Raw genomic sequence first — 24,064 nt, 5'->3', positions numbered from 1 at the left:
AAATTGCTTACTTCCCCTTTTACTCACCTTTCCTGGAAGAATCAGTAGATATCAAACTTGAAAATTAGTAATTACAAAATGGTGAAAGGAACAACAAAAGCCATTTTGTGCTATTCCCAGGGTAATGAAAGACAAATGATAGTCTTTCAATTCAAAATATGGAAGAATTTTTCAACAATCATTGCTATACAGCATTACAAGGAACTGTTTGTAATGGAAACAACTTCAGAAAATATATTTAGTAAAAGTTCCACGAGACTATATCCTGAAATCCATTGACTATATTTTTTTCTATCTGCCCCCAAGCATTTATGTTCCAACCAATTTTAGGTTTGCAGAATATTTGTGTCAGAGACTTGTGGAAAAGTATATTTCTTGTTCTTCAGATTATTTTTATAGTATTTAATTTGTATGTTAACATTAAATATAGCACAAATATATACAAACCAACTCGTATTCCACTGTACTTTAAGTAACTATAAAAATATGTTACCTTACTCTCCAATATTCTGTGTGTGCATGTATTGTTATTTTGCAATACACTGGGAAATTCTGCCATTTTTAATCTGTTAAAATCTAAGAATTTAATTAGCAAAGTAGATTAACACACTCTGCCTCTAGAACCTACCAATTCTGTGCACTAGACCCTTTTCCCATGAAAGGTACCAGGTTGATATTTTCATGGGCAGCCAATAAATGTTGTTTCCAGCCTGACACTGGTAATAACTCTCCAGGTTTTAGTTTAAAAACAAGTTTATCATCTTGGCTTTCCATCCTTGAAAATAGGTTGTAAAAGTGAAAAATCTAAAGGACCTTTATAGCTCCACTTCCCTTAACTACCTTTATACTAATATTAATTTTATTTTAATTCAATGCCATATTAAACTTCTCTTGTACATGATTTGTTCATCAAATTACAATAATTTCTAGACTGCTAAGACAGCCACAATTCAGAGGCCACACCCAAGTGCTTAAGGACATTTTGTGTCAAAATAGAACCTGGAGAAATTCCAGCTGGTGGACATCCCATGAGGTATATATATCTTAGAAGTAAAGTAGTTATCTACTACTTTATGGACTTCTGCACAATACAGCTAGACATAATAAATTCAGATAAAAGGCAGCCATAGATAACATTTCTAGAGAACTACTCACAGAACCCCTACAATCTATAGCACGTAAGCTGAGCATACAAGTAGGTTATTAGACATAATCTCTACAATTTTAAGTTAAGTGCCCACAGGATCTTAGATGAATAGATGGTGGGCTTAGCAGTTCGGGATGCATTTTACAAGGTGCTGCAGTATTAGAGGCTTAATAATAAACCTTTTCTAAAAGAATCAAATATTAGTTATTCTTTGCCACCCAACCTAAAAAACTTATCAGATTATTCAATGGAGAGTCACACAGTCTGACCATTTTCCAATACTCAGGAACATGCTTTAAATTCTTGCAAAATTCTACTTATTTTGGTTGACTGAGAGCTATTTTAATTATGTAACTTTAGAATCTTCACAATCATTTGCTAGGAAAACAGACATTTGGAAACTGGGATTCTAGCTGTATACCTAACGGTGCTTCAAAATCTCTCTAAGATTTACTTTATATATCAAATTAGAATAATGAGGATGATTTTTATTGTGCTTTCCATTTCTATTAACAATGGAAGTGTGTGTGTATGTCTCTGTATGTGTATACATATATATACAAAACTACCAGTATTCTAATGTAGTTTAAATATGTATAAAAATTATTTATATATACACACACACTTCCCTGTGACTAGTTTATAAAGAAAACATTTCAAAATAAAATTAAAGAAACATGCTTTGATTAAATATATTTCCATTTTAAAATAACAAAAGATAAACTGACATTGCGTTATGAAAATAATGATCCAAAAGTTGGGCAAAGCCAATCAGTAAAAGAAAGAATAGTTATTGATTCTATTACTTTGTTCTTTTACTTTAAACAATTAAAAAAAAAAAAAAAACCTAGGCCAGGTGCGCTGGCTCACACCTGTAATCCCAGCTACTCGGGAGGCTGAGACAGGAGAGCTGCTTGAACCGGGGAGGCAGAGGTTGCAGTGAGCCAAGGTTATGCCACTGCACTCCAACCTGGGTAACAGAGCGAGACTCATCTCTAAAACAAAAGAAAAGAAAAGGAAAAGAAACTGAAACATATAAAATGTATATATTAGAGGCTGTCATTGTTACTTAAGAAAAAATCAGAATATGAATGTTTGTCTATAATATCTCATTTCTCAGGGAAAATGAATGAATATGGCATTTAGTGCTTTATTGTTATTTTATATTATAGAACTTTATATTACAAATTAAAAGAAGCAGACACTAAGAGTTTCTTTTATTTTCAATGGGCCCTAACATTATGTATGGTGGCGAATCAGAAATGTCTACTTTGTCGCCAATCTACATAATACAGATTACAGTGCTTTATTTTCTCCTTTCACATACAAAGGCAAAAGAAAAAAAAAGTGCTTTTTGTTTACCAAGACACAAAAGTTAAAAGCATGTACATAAATTACCAATTATATTAAATTAATATTAACACTTAATGATTGGTAATTTTATACTGGGGCACGTGTAATAAATCAGATGTTTTCAAGTCTCAAGATACTGTTCTCAAATATAATTCCTTGAAAAATAATGAAAATAGTTTCTATATGCATATACAATGTGCTACTGAATATAAATGCAATTTTACAATGACAGTACCAAGTCATGTTCTTTGTAACAATGTTAGCTTTTCTGCACCATTTCTATCAGCATGGATGCTGAACTGTTCACCACCTGACCCTTGACTAATTGAGGTGCTGCTAAGTAGCACACTCAGGGCTTTCCTTCAACTATTCTGCAGTGTCAGTGAGCAAGTTTCCACTAACCAATGATAGTTTGGGCTAATTGGTGACAACTGTAGATTTTCAGATTTTGGACATAAAGTGTTGAAGAAAGAGAAGGCTAGAAATGTTTTGAGTGTGTTCTTCCATATAGATCTAAGGATTTCTTAAGCAAATAAATAACCAGCCAAATTTATAGGTAAATAAAGAGAGAAATCAGCTTAACGCATACTTGATAAACTATTTGCTACTTAGGAGCAAAAATCTTAACCTTAGTCTCTAGAGGTCATGGAAAAGAACAGCTTTGCTCAGATTCCAGCTACAGTCACAGAATAAAGTGTACATCCGCATGCCTAAAATAAATATAAATATATACATATGTACACATAATTTTTGAAAAGAAACTATGAAATCTCACTGCTAAAGAGACTGCTGAAATATGTACTAAAAATGTGAGCTTGAATTTTCCAAGTGACTAGTACCACGCATAGTCATGCTGACTTTGTAGGAGGCAAATCTCTTTTACAGAATTTTATGAACCTAAAACTGCAGGATAGATAATAGACAAGTCAATTTTTATTCTTGAACTCTTGTGTTACATCAAATAATAATCAAAAGCATATTTTGAATTATGAGACTACAATATTTTATACCAGGGTTCTACTGGCCACATAAGCCACTTGTTTCCATTATAACAACCTTTTATGTAATTACAGTCTGATGATTTAGAATAGCTTATTAAATATTTGATATCATTCATCATTCACAACCATTTTAATTCTGACCATTGTCTAGATGGATAGATCAGGGAGGAGAGTTGAGATGTAAAACTAAAACCATGTTAAACATTTAGGATCACTGTAAGAGATCAGTGTAAGGAAGCACTGTAAGAGCTTCAAAAAAAGCACTAGACTTCCTGTACAAAACATTTTTAAATGGTAAATCTGACTATAAATTCTCTACAGTGCAACGTTTGTTTGTGGGTTGTGCCTGTACAAATTGGAGTCATCAAGGTTGCAATATATCTCTCTGAAACTCAGTTTTCTTTCTGTAAAACGAGGATGCTAATTTCACAATATATAAAATTCAGTCTAGCTAGCTCTGGTATTCTGGTGTAAAATCTAGATACACAATCCAGAAATCAAATAGGCTCTTGCAAGAAAACACTACCTTCATTTCTGTGCATGTGAAAATACCTATTACTTCAAGAGAAGGATACTGAGATTTCTTCCTTTCAGAGCTATCTCCTTAAGGAAGGGAATAAATATGAATCACCAAACACATGATCTTTCCCAAAATCTTGAACCTAATTCTCAGGGGGTAATTTATTCATCTCTACAGTGCTTTCCAAATAGTTATTTAACTGGATGAATATTTCTTGTTCCACCTTTTTTTTTTTTTTTCACAGAAATTAGATTTCTAGTTCCTAAGCCAAGATTTTAGGATCTGCATGAAGAATATTGTGCTTTTTCTTGGCAAACATGGCACATGAAAAAGCATTTCCTCTGTCTGCTAAAATGAAAGCATGAAGCATCAGAAATTGAAACAAAACTCTGTACATTGGTTATAATTTAAAACTTTCCAATTAGTTTTAGGGTACAGCTAAAAAAAGATCCTTCATATAAAAAACCCTCTAAAATAATAAACAAGTGTCTATGAATACAAAAGCATACTTGAAATTCTATCACTTTTTAAAGTTTATCTTTGACTGGTTTATATCAAGTAAAACTTCTTATAGTGTTATAGTTAAAGTAAGCATGAATATATACATCATATGTAGAAATCTTTAAAGTTTTTATAATATAGAATTCACAAACCTTAAAATATTTAAAAGTTAATTTAGTTACTCCATGTTTATTGAACATCTCTATATTTTATTTCATTTTGATAATATCATGTTTTTAAGTTGGATAAATAAATCAAGGAACTTTTGTACTATGTATTATCTGCATGCAAAATTTTCAGATTCCTTAGTAATTTTATGATTGTGAAGCATATTTTCACATTTGCTTAAGCATTTTTAGTTTGGCCAAATGGTGTGCTTTTATCATCTCTTGCATTTAGTTGGTTTGGTTTGTCCATTTCCAAAAGTATCTCTTTCATGAAGGTGCAAGCTTAAACAGACTTTGGAATAGTAGAATATTAGGAAGATGTTTTAATAAACCCTGAAAGACTTCAATTCAGGATATTTGTACTATAAGATGGTCAAAATATTTAAGACCAGTTCCAACTTAGTTTTGTTTCAATATTTTATATACAAAATGTTTTATTTAAATGTTATCTTATCAAATAGGCATTTCATTAAATTGTTTAATTTGTCATTTGGAGCTTGATATCGTAGAAACTATGTTTATTTAAACAGAAATACATATCAAACGTTACCATGATTATGGGACAAATAAGATCCAATAAACAGATATTCAGAAATTATATAGCAAGCTCTGCATGAAGCAAATAAATCTGTAATATACAATAAAATGCAGCTATCTCTTTACAGAAGCACTTTCTTTTATTGCAGACATATTGACTAATCCATTTCTATTTTGTTCTGTATCCTTACAGCCCTTTATGTTTGTCCCAAAATTGTTAAGTGCATACTGGCAGACATCTATCAGTTCATTCAGGCCTCCCTGAAATGACTCTCAAAGGCTACCTCTAGACTTTATGCAGAAAGTAATTTTATTTTTTAAAGGAATGGTGATGCTATAGCCATAGAACACCTCTTCAGATATCTTTGTAAGATAATAATCATTTTCCATCAAAACAGATGTGACTATTTTCAACGTACTCACTCTATCTGGGTCACTAATAAATTTTTTTTCACCTTCTTCTGCTGTCAAGGATAATTACAAATAATATTGGAGAATGAACTCCATCTTTTCTCAAGAAACAGCAGAGTGCCAGGATAGGATGTTTTACATTTGTTGGTAGAAGGAAAACTGGAAAAGGACAGCCCTTGAGAAAGTTTGTGAATTAAGTCATTTGCCTTTTTCCTGGTACCACTGGATTCTTTCTCTGCCAATTTCTAGACACCGAAACTTTCCACACAACTTTTTACTCTTGCCTCTTTGGGTAACTTTCATCATTGAAAATATCTGATGCATTGTTAGATAATAATTGGCACGTTATTTGAGACCAGAATAATAATGGCATAACTTTAGCCCTGTGATTGGTTGGCAAAAGATATATTTTCTTGTGAAAAATTCTTGGTAAAATATGTGGTTAACATATGTTGAAGGACACCTCTCGATTGGCCAGGTTTATGGCTGGAAAAAAAAACTGAATTAAATGTGTTGATAAGCTTTAAAAGCTGTACCATTTTATTACCTGTCCTACTATTACACCATTTACTTTTTGATGAATATTTTGGGTAATAAAATATAGATGAATTGCCTATCTCTGATTATATATACATACATAAATACACCACATCAGAAATAGATAATATATGCATGTGTGTTTCTGAATCTTTGGTGTTATTTTCTTTAAATGTACAAGGATGGTCTGCAAAGACTGATTCATCTATTGGCATTAACACTTTGGTCCAAATCACCTTTTTTATAGTTTTCAAGTATCCCATCTGACCTTAGTGACAACTCATTTTAAAAAATGATGAACATTATGCTATGTTTCGTATTAGAAGTATGGATGCAAAAAGCATATTACAAAGGATGAAAAAGGTAACTACATGTTGCAATCTATTTCTTATGTAGGTCATTCTCTTTGATCCTCACTTGAAAGCATTACCATTTCCAGGAGATGTTACAGAAAATAAAAAGCAATTACCACCACATCTCAGTTAAAGGAGCTTATAGTATTAAGGGTTCATCACATTTTCACTCTTCCTCTTTTCCCATCTGAAAATAGTGTTACATGGTCTCAGGCCAAGAAGTTGAGATTTTACTTTTCCATTAGGATTTTTTTCTTTAGCCTTAAAAGAAATTCAACTTGGGAGTAGGACTTTTTAAAAGAGTACTAAAAAATAAAGAATGGATACTCACCCTTTTACTGAACAAGAAACTGTAATAGACGATGCTCAGTCTTTCAATACCATCACCGAATACTAAAATGGCGTTACTACTTCAGTAAAAAGTTTACATTATCCACAATAGTTTTCCAATTTAAGAAAAGGTTCACAAAACTTGAAATTCAGCAAATTTAGACTATATGAATACCCCAAATTTGAATATATATGTGTGTATGTGTATATATATATATATATATATATATGATGCAAACGGAAGATTTCACCAATCTAAATAAAAGCTATGAATCCAAATGGCTTAATTCAAATTATTAAGTTATAGTAAAATAATATTAACATTATATATAATTTTAACGTTCAAAATAATTTCTGCTGTATTTTACAGATTTACTCTTTAGGGAAGGCAGAACCCTATTATTAATATTTTATTAATAGGGAAGCAGGAGCAGCAGTGGCAAGAATTTTCAAAGTTGCCAAGCTGGAGTGAATGGCAGGATTAAAATTAGACATTTGTCTCTTGAAACATAAACCATTAAATACACTATTTTATGCCTAGAAAAATTAATTAATTAATTAATTGCTTCGATAACCAAAATTGGGAACATAATTTTGTTAGACCGACTTATGATAGGCTTGTATTTACTTGTATTTTACAAGTACCAGAGCTTTGTCGGTTATTTTGAGACTTGAGACTTCATTTGGAAATCTGACGAGTAATCTGAAAATATTTTGGTCTTAATTCTTTTAAAAGAAATCTAAAAGAAAAAAGAAAAGAGATTTGAGAATTATATCTCTCTTCTCAAAGCACCTGATACTTATATCCAATTCTGTGATGGCATTTTCTAACAGTTATGAACCAACTGCAAATATTTTCTTCATATTTAATTGATTGCAAACAATTTATATTTTAAACTGGTTATGTTAATTTTAATTTTAAGCTTGGTTAATTTTAATTCATGTAACTTAAAATATTATACTTGGAGAAACTCCCTCTTTATTATTCATTTATGTATCCAATTTTGAATACATTCATAAGCCTTTATGATTTCCTGTTATTAAATCTAAGACTGAGTAAAAACTCATATACCAATTTTTTAATGACTAAATTAATTGAGATATTATATATGAAAATATGTAGCTCATTATAAGTGTTGAATATCACCTTCCCTATTTACAAGGGCAGACTGCCAATTTCCTTTATAAGTGATAACAATGGTAAGACATGAAGTACTAGTACATTAAGGGATTTTAATTTTTTTGTGGGGGAAGGGCGGGGTTGCGGGGCAAACGTGGGGAGGGGAGCAGGGTCTCATTTTGTCACGCAGGCTGGAGCTTAGTAGTGTAATCTCAGCTCACTGCAGCCTCGACCTCCTGGGCTCAAGGGATTCTCCCACCTCAGTCCCCCTCCAAGTAGCTGGGACCACGGTCACAAGGCACCATGCCTGATTAATTTTTTCCTATTTTTTTGTAGAGGTGGGGTTTTGGCATGTTACCCAGGCTGGTCTCCAACTCCTGAGCTCAAGCAATCTGCCCACCTGTGCCTCCCAAAGCGTTAAGATTATAGAAATGCACACCATGCCCAGCCTAGGAACTTAATTTCAAGTGTTCATCTTCAATGTTAACTTCATTTATGGAAATACTAAGCTTGATATCACTACCTACAGCTTTTCCTGGCACATAAAGAGTGCTCAATTATCTGTCGACATCAGCAGATGATATGAACTGAAAGATGTCAGCACATTTCTTACTCGATTTTTTTCATTTCTAACTGCTATAATCCTTTCTAAGGTAGGCATTAAATGAAGTGGCACATCAGAGTACTATATTATGTGCTCTGAAAGTAGAACCAAAATAGAGGACTAACAGCCTTTATTTTTTATTTGTCCTCAGATATGCCATGTGTTAGACTTAGAAAGTTTAAAAAAAATCATAATGAATGGCAAATTCTGGATTTGAAGAGATCTGTTTGACATCAATCATGAGGTGTTAATCATTATGTTATATTATTGTATAAATGATCTTACATAGGTAAAATTAAAAAAAAAAAAAAAAACTATGAAAACTAATGGGATCTGCCTTCACAACGAACCAGTAAACCAGTGTCCAATCATTCCCGTTATAGGCATGGACAGACAAATCTGAGTGCATCATCTTACCAGGAAGTAAGTCAGGGAAGGAAGCCAACAATTTTTTTTTCTTTTTTTTTTTTTTTTTTTTTTTTTTTTTTTTTTTTTTTTTTTTTTGAGACTGAGTCCTTCGCTCGTCACCCAGGCTGGAGTGCAGTGGCCCGGATCCAGCTCACTGCAAGCTCCGCCTCCCGGGTTTACGCCCATTCGCTGCCTACCTCGCGAGTAGCGAGGATAGCAGGCGCCCACCACCACGCCCAGCAGTTTTTTGGTATTGTTTTAGTAGAGATGGGGGTTTCACCGTGTTAGCCAGGATGGTCTCGATCTCCCTGACACTCGTGACCCCCCATCTCGGCCTCCCAAAAGTCAGGCTTGAGCCACCGCGCCGACCTAAAGCCAACAATTTCTATTAAACATTCCTGGAAGTCAAGAATATGTTTTTCATCCACTAACCCACTCCTTTTGGATCATTAATATTTTCTAAATCAATAAATTATATATAGAATATTTAAGGAAGGAACACTTATACAAGTCATATAACCATAAAGTCCTTCATGGAAAAATTAGTAAAATCCCCAAGAGAATCAACATATATATCTCTATGCTGAGACCAAGGTTAACTGGCTGCCAATCACTGGGGAGGAAGGGAAAGTTTGTCTATTTTGAGCACATTGATCCATACTGGAAACAAGCTCCAATTCATTATTACATTAATATATCAAGCTTAATTATGAATGAATGTGTTAAAAAGTGAAAGAAATATCTTATCTTATACCCTTAGGGGAGATAATTAAAATTGATTTAATATTTATAACAGTTCAAGCTAAGTGACTATGGTTAGTATAATAGAAAAGCATTTTAGCTCAAAAAGCAAAGCCCACCTGAAAAGTAAACTTTTACCATGTAAACAGAATTAGGAGAAAACACTTAGTGATCAACAGAAATCTTTTCTAGCTTAGTGGATCAACAGAAATCTTTTTAGTTTATGATCAACAGAAATCTTTTATCTATGAAACACGAAGTAGAGAAATATGAATTTTAGAATATCCCTTGGTTTCATACAAATTTGACTCAGGCTACATATTTTTATCAAATAAAGATTAATAATCTTGCCACTTGGGAGTCACGACCACAGTGACACTGTGATAAAATTTAAAAGGAACACAAAGGTAGATAACAGTTTCCTTCTTAAATATCCTTTTCTTCTCGATTGGATCAGAAACTTCACATTTCAAAGATCAACTGGTATACTTGTTTGTACTGCATCTCTACTAATTTAGTTTCCATGGAATAAAAATCCATATGCTATAACCAGAAACCATAATAGCATATAATTTATAAGATGAAGGTGGAAGATTTCACCAGTCTAAATAACAGTATGAATCCAAATGGCAATTTTTTAAAATCAGAGTTAAGCCATATTTTTTTTTTCCTCATGATAATTGAAACACAGGTTTAATGTACTTCTATATTATTTTTAAAACATAAAACTTACAATGAATCTGGGGAAAAACTGCAGATTTATGAATTCTTATCTCATCTAGAAATCCAGCCCTGCTTTGCAATTACCAATCCTTTATTATATCTCCCTTTCTGATATGCAAGTGTGGACAGATCTCTGGACTTGAATTTAACATTACATTTGTTTTTGCTCTTCTCTTTTACATTGTTTTTCAATCTCTCTTACTAGATCTTCTTTTATATCCAGAGTTTTCCATTTTTCATTTCCCATTATTCTGGAATTGGAACTATTTTCTTCTTCTGCATGTTCTTCCCAAAGTATACCAAGGTAGTGGCTTCACTTAACCTCCCAAATCCATATTGGCACATCAGCATCTCTATTACATAGCATCTTTATTTATTTATTTTAATTAATTATTATTATTATTATTATTACTTTTTTTTTTTTTTGAGATGGAGTCTTGCTCATCACCCAGACTGGAGTGCAGTGGTATTATCTCGGCTCACTGCAACCTCTGCCTCCCGGGTTCAGGCGATTCTCCTGCCTCAGCCTCGGAGTAGCCCAGACCACAGGCGTGTGCCACCATGCCTGGCTAATTTTTGTCTTTTTAGTAGAGACGGGGTTTCATCATGTTGGCCAGGCTGATCTGGAACCCCTGACCTCAGGTGATCCACCCGCCTCGATCTCCCAAAGTGCTGGGATTACAGGCGTTAGCCACCACACCCAGACCATCTTTATTTTTTTTGATAGTAATTATAGCTAACATTTCTTGGGCACTTACTCTGTGCCAAACCTATGTGGAATGTTTGACATGCATTAACTCATTTAATATTTCTATGTATTTTTGTATTTATTTATTATTTGTACAAACATATGGGATGCATGTCAAATTTTGTTACAGTATATAATGTCTAGTGACCAAATCAGGGTAGTTAGAGTGCCCATCTCCTGAATACAATATATTTTTGTTAAACTACAGTCACCCTACTCTGTTATCAAACATTGAATTTATGACATCTTACTATATGTTTGTACCTTTTAACCTACTTATCTTCTTCCCTCCTTCCCCTTATTCACCCTTCCCAGTCTCTTTTCTCCATCTTTCCACTCTCTGCCTCCATGTGATCAGATTTTTTAGCTCCCACAAATAAGTGAGAAAATATGGTATTTGTCTTTTTGTGCCTGGTTTATTTCACTTACAATAATGACCTTCAGTTACACTAATGTTGCCACAAATGACATAATTTCATTCTTTTTTATGACTGAAGAGTATTCTAATATGTACACATACATTTTCTTTATTGATTCATGTGTTTCTGGGAACTTATAATTGAAACACAGGTTTAATGTGAAAGATGTGATTCTACTTCTTTCCTATTGTGAATAGTGCTGCAAAAAACATATGAGTGCAGATATTCTTTAATATATTAATTTGTTTTTCTTTGGATAGATAACCACTAGTGGGATTGCTGGATTTAATTGTAGTTCTCTTTTTAGCTTTTTGAGTAATCTCTATACTGTTTTCACTAGTGGTTTTACTAGTCTACATTCCCACTACAGCCTAGCTAACATAGTTAAACCCTGTCTCTAAAAAAGAAAAAATAAAACAAACAAGCAATAAAGAGATAACTAAGAAAAGCTCTTATCGGGGGGGAACCTCACCCTCGATATTTAACGTGGGTTCTTTTCTATTTCCTAGGTGTCTCGGCTGGTTTGAGAAATAAAGGGAAAGAGCCCACGAGAGAGAAATTTAAAGCTGGGTGTCCAGAGGAGACATCAGACGTCCACAGGATCCGTGATGTTTCCCAGCCATAAAACCAGCAAGTTTTATTAGCGGTTTTCAAAAGGGGAGGGAGTGCACGAATAGGGTGTGGTTCACAGAGATCACATACTTCACAAGGTAATAAAATATCACAAAGCAAGTGGAGGCAGGGCGAGATAACAGGACTACAGGATGGGGTGAAATTAAAATTGCTAATGAAGTTTCAGGTACCCATTGTCGCTGATAATATCTTTTCGGGAAACAGGGTTTGAGAGCAGACAACCTGTCTGACCAAAATTTATTAGGCAGGAATTTCCTCATCCTAATAAGCCTGGGAGCGCTACAGGAGACCAGGGCTTATTTCATCCCTTCGGCTTCCACCATAAAAGAGGGGCCGTCTATAAGCCTACCTTCCGGGCGCATTCTCTTTCTCAGGGATGTTCCTTGCTGAGAAAAAGAATTCAGCGATATTTCTCCTATTTGCTTTTGAAAGAGGAGAAATATAGCTCTGTTCCTCTGGCTCACTGGCGGCCAGTTCAAAGTTACCTCTCTTGTTCCCCGGACATCGCTGTTATCCTCTTCTTTTTTAAGATGCCCAGATTTCATATTGTTCAAACACACGTGCTCTCCAAACAATTTGTGCAGTTGACACAATCATCACAGGGTCTTGAGGTGACAATCATCCTCCTCAGCTTACGAAGATGACCGGATTAAGAGATTAAAGTAAAGACAGGCATAGGAAATCACAAGGATATTGACTGGGGAAGTGATAAGTGTCCACGAAGTCTTCACAATTTATGTTCAGAGATTACAGTAAAGACAGGTGTAAGAAATTATAAAAGTATTAATTTGGGGAACTAATAAATGTCCATGAAATCTTCACAATTTATATTCTTCTGCCGCGGCTTCAGTCGGTCCCTCCATTCGGAGTCCCTGACTTCCTGCAACAAGCTCTAAACTGTAACTTCCCTTCACAATTCTTAACTTTGTTGCTTTTATTTATCTTATTATACTGTGTCTTAAAAAGTTGTTATAGTTAATGTTTTGATAGATTCATATTTTAGTCTTTTTACTCAAGATACATGTAGTTTGCATACCACAATTACAGTATTATTGTATTGTGTTTTTCTGTGTACTTACTATTACCAGTGAGTTTTATACCTTTAGATGCTTTTTCTTTTCTCATTAATATCATCTTCTTTCAAATCTGAGAGCTCTCTAGAATTTCTTGTAGAAAATGTCTGGAGTTGAAATTTCTCAGCTTTTGTTTTCTGGAAAAGTCTGATTTCTCATTCATATTTGAAGAATATTGATGTTGGATGTAATATTCCAGGATAAAAGTTTTTTTTTTTTCTTTTGTCATTTTAAATATACCATGCCACTCCCTCCTAGCTGTAAGATTCCCACTGAGAAATCTGCTTTTAACTGTATTGGAGTTCCTTTATATGCTATTTTTTTCTTCTGCTGCATTTGGGATTCTTCCTCTATTCTTGACCGATTGTAATGGATTATTAAAGATTTTGAAGTAGTTTTATTTTTATTTTTTATTTTTCGAGATGGAGTTTCACTCTTGTTGCCCAGGCTGGAGTGGAGTGGCGCTATCTCAGCTCACCAAAACCTCCGCCTCCCAGGTTCAAGTGATTCTGCCTCAGCCTCCAGAGCAGCTAGGACTACAGGCCCACGCCACTGCACCCAACTAATGTTTTGTATTTTTAGTACAGACGGGGTTTCACCGTGTTGGCCAGGCTGGTCTTGAACTCCTGACCTCAGGTAATCCACCCACCTCAGTCTCCCAAAGTGCTAAGATTATAAGTGTGAGCCACTGCGTACGGTCTGAGGTAGTTTTATTTATGTTAAATCTGCTTGGTGTTCTATATCCTTCTTGTATTTGAATATTAGTATCTTCCAGTAAGTTCAGAAAATTACCAGTTATCTCTTCGGATAAACTTTCTACTCTGATCTCTGTCTCTACATCCTCTTTAAGGCCAATAGCTTTTAGATGAGCTCTTTTGAGGCTATTTTCCAGCTTCTGTAAGCATACCTTGTTATTTTTTATTCTTTTTCTTTTGACTCCTTGCGTATTTTCAAACAACCTGTCTTCAAGCTCACTTATTCCTTCTTCTGATTAATTCTGCTATTGAGAGACTCTGAAGAATACTCTAGTTTGTCAATTAAATTTTTCAGCTCCAGAATTTCTCCTTCATTCTTTTTAATTATTTCAGTCTCTGTTAAATTTATCTGATAGGAATCTGAATTATTTATTTGTGTTACCTTGTATTTCATTGAGCTTCCTTAAAACAGTTATTTTGAATTCTTTATCTGAAAGATCATATATATATATATCTCTGTCTGTCACTCTGGAATTGGTCATTAATGTCTTATTTAGTTTTTTTGATGAAGTCATATTTTCCTGGATGGTCTTGATGCTAGTGGATATTTGTCAATGTCTGCCATTGAAGAGTTAAGTATTTATTCTAATATTTACAGTGTGAGCCCGTTTGTACCCAACCTTCTTGAGAAGGCTTTTCAAGTATTCAGAGAAAACTGAGTATTGTGATCTAAGCCTTTGGCCACTGCAGCTGTATGTGCTTTATGGGGCACCACAAGCCCTGTAACATTGTGACTCTTGCAGACTTGTAGTTGTACCATTTTGGTGGTCTTGGATAATATCTAGGAGATTTTCCTGGGTTGCCAGGCAGAGTTTCTTGTTCTCTTCTCCCAAACAAATAGAGTCTCTCTCTTTGTGCTGAGCTACCTGCAGTTGGGGGAGGAGTGATGAAAGCAATCCCATGGCCACCGCAGCTGGGACTGTGCTAGGTCACACCTGAAACCAACACAGGTGGTCTCACCCAAGAGCTGTGATGACTATTTCCTAGTTAATACTGATGTTTATTCAAGACCCAAAGGCTTTTTAGTCGGCAGGTGATAAATCCTGCCAGGACTGGGTCTTTGCCTTCAGTGCAACAGGTTTCCTTTTGGCCCAGGATGGGTCTAAAAATGCCATCCAGTAACTAGAGCCTGGGACCAGGAGTCTGCTTGGTGCTTTATTTTACTGGGACTGAGGTGGTACCCAGGTTGCAAGACAAAGTCATTTTTACTTTTTCTTCTCCTTTCCTCAAGCAGAAGGAGTCTCTGCCTTTGGCCACCATCACCGTAGGCCTGTGGAAACTACATCCTGGCGACCACTGATGTTTATTCAAAGCACAAGAGCTCATTAGTCCGCAAGTGGTGACTCCTGCCAGGCCTTGGTATCTCTCTTGAGGGCAACAGGCTCCATTCTGGCCCAGGGTGGGTCTAGCAATACCCTTCGGGAGATAAGGCCTGAAATCAGGGACTTGAGGAGTCTGCTTGGTGCTTTATTTTACTGTGGCAGAACTGGTACCCAAGTTGCAAGACGAAGTCCTTTTTACTCTTCCCTTTCCTTTCCTTAAGCAGAAGGAGTCTCTCTCCATGACTACCACAGCTAGGAATGTGATGGGTCACACCTAAAGCCAACATAATATTGGGTCTTGTCCAAGGCCCATGGCAACTGCTGCCTGGCTATCACTGATGTTCATTGAAGGCCAAGGGGTTGTCAGTCAGCAGATGGTAACTTCTGCCAGGATTGGGCTCTTCTCTTCAGGGCAATGTGTTTCCTTCAGGCCCAGGGTGAGTCTATGTCAGGAGCTATGGCCTGGAAAGGGGGCTTCAGTACTATGCTTGGTGCTTTATTTTACTGTGTTTGAGCTGGTATGCAAGTTGCAGGACAAAGTCCTCTTTTCCCTCTCTTAGAGCTATGAGCTCCACTGCCTGGAATTGGAAGAGGGGTGATGTAAGCACTCCCTGGGCTTCCCCAGATGGTGTTTATCTCACTGGGTCACATGCACCCCAAGTCCACTGGCTCTGAGCCCAGCACAGTACCAGGTCTTGCCCAGGAATTGTAGTCCTTGTGGCCCAGCCTGCCTTTCAAGTTGATTTAGGATCCCAGAGCACTTTAGCCTGTGGTGGTGGGGCTATCTGGAATGCAGACTCCTGACCTCTGGGATAAAAAAATTCTCATCTGGCTAGGGATATTCTTAATGTTCCCTTTGTTGGCACCAACTGAGTTCTGCCCTGCGTTGCTTTCTGCTGTGACAGGATAGCACCAAGTTTCAATGCAAAGTCTCACAATCACTTTGCTCTCCCTCTCCCAAGCACAGAAATTCTCTCTCTGAACCATGTTATTCTGCTGAAGCATGAAGGAGGAGTCAATGTAGGCGATTGAAGACTGTCTTTCCTAACCTCTTAAGTGTGTGTTTTCTTTAGATGATGTTAAAACAAGGTGCTATGATTGCTTATCTGATTTCTTTTTCTTAGGTAGGTAATTTCTTGTGTGAATGGTTGTTCAATTTGGTGTTCCTGTTGGAGGAAAATTGCTGGAGGATTCAATTCTGTGCTCTTACTGCCAGTGAACAAACCCATTTTTATTTTTAAATATCAATATTTTCACAGTTGTCCCATAAATATCTAAACCTAAATATATTGAAAACTATTCACTTCTTTGAAATGCAAATTTCCTGGCTCAGTTACCGCATGACTCAGTTGACCAAGCTATAAATTTCAGAGTTATCTTTGACTCCAAAATCCCAACTATCCAGTCAGAGATAACTGATTCTGAATCCAAAACATCTTTGAGGTATGTCTTTATCTTTATCTCTGTTCTCACTGTATAGGATAAACCTTTCCGGTATAAAATTATCTAGTTTATTCCTCACTGTCTTCCTATTTCTCATTCACTATTTTTATGAGTTGGTGCTAAAGTTATATTTTTGAAATTTAAATCTAAGGCACACTGAGATCTTAGAAATCATCTGTTATATTAGTTTTATAAGTTCAGTGATTTTCCAAAGAAAGTGCCGTTGGGCCATGTGGTCTTCCGTAGAGCATGGTGATGGACATTTAAAACTTCCAACTTAGGTTGCAGTTTGGACAGGAAATAGAGAAAAATGACCTTAATCCATGTAGATCACAATATATGAGGTGTGCATCTCAATAAAACCAATCAAATTTGCAATGCTGATGGATGAATTTAAGATAACCCCATGGGAGTAACATCAAGAGTATGTGATTCAAGTGAGGCATTTCAGGGTAAGAGTTTATGCTTGTATTAGTTTCTCATTGTTGTTATAACAAATAACCACAAATTGTTAGTATAAAACAACACAAATTTATTAACTTACAGTTCTGGAGGTCAGAAATCAGACAGACTGAACTAAAATCAAGGTGTTGGAGGGCTGACTCCTTCTGGGGATTTGAAAGTGGAACCCATTGCCTCATCTTTTTCAGCTTGTAGGGATGCCTGTATTCCTAAGCTTGTGGCTGATTCTCCACCTTCAAAATATATCCTCTAGTCTCTGTTTCCATCATCACATCCCTTTTTCCTTTTATGTAGATACATTTCCTTGTTTCCTTTTTGTCTAGACACTTGTGATCACATTTAGGTCCCATTCAGATAATCCAGGATAACTTATCTCAAAATCTTTAATCACATCTGCAAAGTCCCTTTTCCTAAAGAAGGTAATACTCAGGTTCTAGGGATCAGGGCCTGGATAATATGGGAGTCCCATTATTCAGCTTACCACAGTGTTCTAGCCCCCAACATAGCTTTCTGCATACAAAAAATATATGACTATAAAGAAAAAAACACGTGTACCCTTTAGTTTTACTAACCTTGCCAAATTTCTACTCAATCTTCAAAACTAAGCTGAAAGATCACCTCTTCCATGAGATTTCTTATGCCCTTCACTGCATTACAGACAGACACTCCCTTCATATCATCCTGTTGAATACTTTGTATATATTTCGGTGATATAACTTGCTGGTATATATCTCTTGCTGAACTCTAGGCTTCTTGCTCTTTTTCATCTTCGCAACCTTAATGATGAGCACAATGAATTACCCAGGATATAATAATATAGTAAGATGTAGTAAAGCTTTGCCATAATCAATAAATAAAAATATAAAGTGATTTCTAGAATTTCACAAACCCTGTAGAGGTATGGAGAACCCAGGTAAGAACTTCTAAATTAAAAGAAGAAAAAGCACAGCTAGATGGTTTAATATACTGCTTTTACCAGTAATATTAGATGTCAAAAAATACTTTGAGGAAAAAAAAAGCCCTAACCCAAAAGAGTAAATAACTGTTGACAAATTTTACATGCTGTTTTTGTAAGTCATGTCTTACAATTTTCCACCATAAAGAGAAAGTAACAACAAAAGTAGTTGAACATTTTTACTTTCTATAAACCTAATATGAAGTTAATCCTGGTCGGGCATGGTGGCTCACATCTGTAATCCTAGCACTTTGGAAGCCTGAGGCGGTTGGATCACCTGGAGTCAGGAGTTTGAGACCAGCCTGGCCAACATGGCAAAACCCTATCTACTAAAAATACAAAAATTAGCCGCTGTGATGGCGAGTGTCTGTAATGCCAGCTACCTGGGAGGCTGAGGCAGGAGAATTGTTGGAACCCGGGAGGTGGAGGGGGAGGCTGCAGTGAGCCAAGATCACGCCACTGCACTACAGCCTGGGCGACAGAGCAAGACTCCGTCTCAAAAAAAAAAAAAAAGAGGAAGTTAATCATCTCTTCCTCAAAACCATTTGTATTAGTGTGAAAGGTATTTGTATGTATGAAGGTATTTGTAGGGGTATTTCCCCTTAGAGTCACTGTAGTCACATTTACTATACTTTTCATGCTTACTCTGAAGTCCTCAAAGTTGCATTAATGAACTGAAAGAGTTAAGCACTTGATGTGCTACCAGCAAGGGATATTTATAAAAGAAAGATTCTAACTTATTATACACAATTCTTTCTAATCTTTGGTTTGTAGTAATACAAATTACCCATTCACAATATCATTTGTCAACATACTATTATAATAAAGAGACTTGGTAATATATCATACTTTCAAATTATGTCAGTGTTTTAAAGCAAAACAAAAACTTCAGTTGTTTCCACCAACATTTATCATCTTTCTGTTCCTGACTATTTTCTTCATGAATAATGGTTAGATATAAAAGAAACTGTATAATCACACAGGCTTGCATTTTACTTGTATATAATAATTGATAAGAATAGCATAATGTCTTAGATGAGGCATATTTTTAAAACAGTGTTTATTCATTCACTAGTCATGGTAAATATTGCTAGAAACTCCATTTCTAACACATCTGTGTAACTAATCAACAACCGTAAGGCTAAAGCAACTAGTACACAATGTCTCTGCCACTGAAAAGTGACAAACTCCCTTGTGTTAATGATTAAAAATGTTTTCTCACTTCTTCTGTGAGAGAATAATCTTGATGTCTTGAAAGTTATTAGTCATCTCATTTGGAAAGTAGGATGGAATGAGCACCTAGACACTACGTTTTTGTTGATGTTGTTGTTGTTGTTGGAGTTGTTGTGTAAATATTTATCAGGGAATACTAACAAAAACAACAAAAATACAAAAAACACAGTCATACATTTCTAATTTTAAAGTATACCCTATCAGTGCCTAAAATGGAACCAATCAAGATTACATGCTGAAAAAAATATTATTGAAAGAAAATATTTTTCAAATACTAATTGCTTCAAGCTTTTAGCTCACTTGGAAAGAATGGGTGTTAATTAGCTTTTGACCCCCATAAGGATAAATTAAATTTATACAGAGAAATCTCAGATCCTTAGGCACAGATTACACCCTAATGTCTCAGCTGGTGATCCAGTAAATGCATTCAATTGATCACCATGGGGTTTGGTGTGGGAAGTTGGATGCTTATTGTAAATTCATTGCAAACAATGTAAAAATAACTTGAAAAAACTTCCAACTCACAGTGGGTAAATCATATCATTTTCATATACAGAAGCACAAGTTGAAAAAGTATGTTTGGCAAAATACAGCAATCAAAGTAACTGAGACTTTGCTTCTGAGTAACCACAATAAAAATCATGTATGGCATCAGATCAATAGCCTATTCAGAGACCCTACAAAACAAATTTATTTTAAATTTCAAAAAATATCAAATTACATCTATCGTAAATATTAAATGACTGTTATGAATCTCCATTGGAACTTATAGATCTATATGTACAAGCAAACAGTTACTTTTTAGATGTTTACAATGTGTATACATAATGATCCATGCTGAGAATATGGGCTTTCTTCATTGAACACAATTAAAATTTCACATATATGAGAAAGAAAAGAATGAAAAATAAGCAGATAATGTGGGGTGAATTAATGAGCACCTTATTAATTTCAATGTACTCTTTTAACCTTCAAAACATTGGGTACTTCAGATTTTTTTTATATTATACTAAAATGTCACTTAAAATCAAGTGCTATTTTTTAAATATAATGATCTGTGTTCTTCTTAGGCATATAATGCTTTTCACCTCAACTGAATAGCTTCTCTTATTTAATCTATAAGAATTTACTCACCAATTAAGTTAAGAAGTTTAATAGCTTCTAACTTCTACTCATGATAGAAAAGTCAAGGTCCTGATTAAGCAAATATGGAGCTGAATTTGATTCTTCAGTTTTCAAAAGAGAAAATAGATTCACAAAGTTATGTAGCATGCCCCACACGTAACCGCCCAACAGGTTCACGTTGCCTGTTGCCTAGACAGAGCTGATTTATCAAGACAGGGTAATTGCAATTGAGAAAAAGTAATTCACGCACAGCCATCTGTGCAGAAGACTGGAGTTTTGCTATTACTCAAATCAGTCTCTCCTATCCAAGATCAAAGTCTTTAAAGATCATTTTGCAGTAAGGTCTCTGGAAGTGGCAAGTGCTGATTGGTAAGGCTGGAGATGGAATCATAACTAAGATTTCTGGCTGTTTTCTGTTCCTGAGTGGGATCACAGAACTGGTTGAGAAAGATTACTGGTCTGGGTGATGTTAGCTGATCCATGGAGCGCAGGGTCTACAAAAGACCTCATGCACTGGTCTTAGACTTTACAATAGTGATGTTATCCCCAGAAGCAATTTGGGGAGATTCAGACTCTTGCAGCCAGAGGCTGCATGACCCCTAGATTTCTACAAGGTTTCTAATATCATGGTTAATTTGTTATTCCTACAAAGGCAGACTGATCCCTAGGCAAGAAGGGGGTCTTTTTGGGAAAGAGCTATTATCAATTTTGTTTCAGAGTCAACCACATACCTTCCCTAGGTTAGTTTGACACACATCCAGGAATGAACAAGGACAGCTTAAAGGTTAGAAGCAAGATGGAGTTGGTTAGGTCTAATCTCTTTCACTGTCATAATTTCCTCATTTACAATTTTTGCAAAAGCGGTTTCACAAATACTGTTATTAGGTGAAGGCGAGATTCAGTCAATGAGTGGCCATAGCGATTTTTTTTTCCAGCATACCTATCTGCCTTCTAAAGGACCTTCTTATCTCTGTATCTCTCCCCCTCTCTCTCTAGCATTGTGGTAAACAGTTATCCATGTGGGTTCTGCATGAGGCATAAAGATCTAGACAAAATCCCATCCCCACTGCTCAGCAGCTGTGTGACTTTGAAGAAGTTACTTATTTCCCTCAGTTTTGTTATGAGCAAAATAAAAATGGTAATAATGATTATCTCACAGAGTTGTGGGAAGGATTAAAAGTACATAGTACCTGTAAAGTGTGTAGCACAGTGGCTATCACATATTAAGTACATGATAACGCTAGATGTAGCTATCACGCAAGTAGGTAGTAATGCTAGCTGTAACTATAAACACCCGTGTGAGTTTGGGCAAATTATTTTACCTCTCTCTAGACTTTGATGTCCTCATTAATAAACAAAATTAGTGTAATGTTCTCTTCCATAAGCCTATTATTTTGCTGTAAAATAATAGCAAGCAATAATGTAATTATAATTAAGTAAATTAACATTTTAACAATTCTTCATGGAACTATATTCAGTGCAAAACAATCTGTTTTGTGTCCCCAACTAAGGGGCTGATTTTTGTATTTCAAAATGAACTTAGCCATTGAAAAGAACATTGAAGAAGAAAGCAGCTGAGATATTTCTGTAAGTATTACATAATATATTCTGGAAGAGAAATAAGACCTTAGTATGCAATTATTTTAAAGGCTATGTGTAATTAATAGAGTTGTAGGTACTAGAGAGAAACCCTATTCCTATTCTAGAGACTCCTAAAACATTAGATGAGAAAAAAGGCATATATGATATGCAGAATACTATAACAATGATTAATCAATGAATTGATGGTATTAATTACTTAATATATGAAGTCTTTGCCTTGTGATCACTCTGCTCCACCCATATTGCGAAGATGCTTTCCTAGAAGATGCTGAATAAGCTCCTGTAGTAAGGTCTTTGAATGTGGAATTCTCTGTTTGATTATGTCTTGCTCCCTATTTTCTACAAGGCTTTGCTGAAAATAAAGCTCTGAAAGTTCTTCTCTGATTACCATACGTTAACTTCTTCCCCAGTGAGGCACTCCCTTATCCCTTTTTTCTTTCTACACCTTGCTCTCCTTAAGAATATTTATAAAATCTGTACCTCTTGTCACTGTTTAACATACCATGTATTTTACTTATTTATTGTGTTTATTGCCTCTTTTCTTCTCTTGAAATGTAATTTTTTGAAGAATTTTTTCTGTCTTTTATTCCCACTGCAATAAACCAGTGCTTAGAACATTCCCTATCTTATAATAAACAGGCATTCAGTAAATATGTTAGAGGAGTAAATAAAATAGCTCCAAGATATTGCAAAAAAATAAACATAAAAAGAGGCAGTAGTTATCACTAAGCAGTGTTACTACAAAGCTGTGATATAAACATGGAAGAAAATATACTTTTAACTTTATTTACTTTTCTACTTTTGAATCAACAAATTCAATTTCATGCATTCATATTCAAAAGTAAATATTTTAGAAAAAAAGGGTGTCTCACAGAAACTAAATACTGGAAGTAATTGAGAGAAATCAGTTGGCTGACCTCAGATTAATCTTCCACCTATCTTCTTTGAATCACCACTAGATTTTCTAAATGTTTATTACACAAGTAATTTTATTTCCTTTATTTTATGGTTTTATATTTTGTGAGTGGTTGTTTCTCAGAAAATAAACATCAAGAAAATTGTTTAACTCTTTTGGGTTCTTGAAAAAATCAGTTCCTGTGAAATTCCATCTGTGTGTTTTGGCAGACTTTTTGATATCAACATGTTCACTTTTTATTCCCCAAGAGAGCTGGGAAAATGAGCTTTTGTTCACACCTACATTTTTTTCTCAAGATAAGTTTTCCCATATACAAAGAAAACATCTCCTTCAATTACACAGGCCACACGATACAAGAAATAGCAAGTTCATGCCAAATGTATCAAAAGTATTGCAGTGGGAACTTAAAAGTCTTTTTCTGAATCCCTCTGAAGTGGCACTATGCAGGTGAAACTAGCCATATGCAGCTATTTAAATTAAAGCTGAATAAAATAAAAGATCAAGTTTTAGTTGTACTAGCCACATTCCAAATACTCAATAGCCACATGTGGCAGACGACTACCATATTGGAGAGTATATCACTACTGCACTGTAAGAATGGTTTTCCTGTCCTACCTGAGGCTATGGCAAAAACAGAAAGTTAGAAATCTAGAAACTATAAGTATGTAAACACGTATTGAATTGGCTTTTTCAAAGCAAGACGGATTCTTTTTAACTGCATCCTGGCCATTCTTTGGTCAAATACTAGATGATAGAAAGCTGATAAAAGCCTCCAGTGGAGTGCTTGCACACATTGAACTTGCTAGGTTTTCAGTAAATATGTGCTGAAAGAATTAACTAATTATTATTTTATGATGATTTGTCATGTGCAAAACACTGTTTAAATCCTTTGCAAGAATACACACACACACACACACACACACAT

Source organism: Rhinopithecus bieti, unplaced genomic scaffold (assembly GCF_001698545.2).
Source record: "Rhinopithecus bieti isolate Rb0 unplaced genomic scaffold, ASM169854v2 scaffold_65416, whole genome shotgun sequence".
Taxonomy (NCBI): Eukaryota; Metazoa; Chordata; class Mammalia; order Primates; family Cercopithecidae; genus Rhinopithecus; species Rhinopithecus bieti.
Note: the sequence above shows the minus strand (reverse complement) of the source record.